We start from the raw sequence: 793 nt of genomic DNA, 5'->3' as shown, positions 1-793 counted from the left end.
GGGTGGGGGGAAGGGGTCCGTCATTATACTACGAGTCGTGAACCTCCGTGTGGGATTATTGATCATATTGTGAGTCATATATGCCACATCAAAGTCATGAATTGGTTATTTAAAGCATTACACAACCCTTTCATACATAAATGTTCGGGCCACATGCATGCATTGGTGGTCCTCTCGGACACTCTCCCTCGTGCGGTTATCAGCGACGTGCCCATTCGTTAGCTGGCAAAGGTTTTAAGTTTCCACCGACAATGAGAGGCATTTGACCAAAGGGTGGATTCATCTTGGCATGTGTGTGGTGTGTATCATGGTGATATTCCATATCAAAGTTCAAGCACGTGCATACACACCCTCCCACCGGCTTGAAGTGAGGGGGCTACGCATTGTGGTGTAGTGCGTTTCCGATTTGCGAAGCATGTGCCAAATCAAAGTTGTGAATTGGGTATGCAAACATCATACAAAAACCATCCAGGTGGTGGTCTGCCCTATAGGAACTCACTCGCGTGTGGCGCTTCCATTCGTGGGCATGCGAGGTTGTCCTCCATCACTTTGACCCTACGAGAGAGAGGTTAATTTGGCCATCAAGGAATGATTCTTTTTCGCTTTGTGCTATATAGTAAAGTACATATATACCACACGTCGAATGGGGACATACATATAGCACATACCACACTTCTGTGTTGGGCCTGCGAGTTCGTCATCCATCACTTTGACCCAGCGAGAGAGAGGTACATTTGACGAACAAGGAGGATTAATTCTTTTAGGGTTGCATTACTAGGTGTATAGTACGTGT

This window comes from Triticum dicoccoides, chromosome 5B (genome assembly GCF_002162155.2).
Source record: "Triticum dicoccoides isolate Atlit2015 ecotype Zavitan chromosome 5B, WEW_v2.0, whole genome shotgun sequence".
Taxonomy (NCBI): domain Eukaryota; kingdom Viridiplantae; phylum Streptophyta; class Magnoliopsida; order Poales; family Poaceae; genus Triticum; species Triticum dicoccoides.
This window is presented reverse-complemented; position numbering follows the sequence as displayed.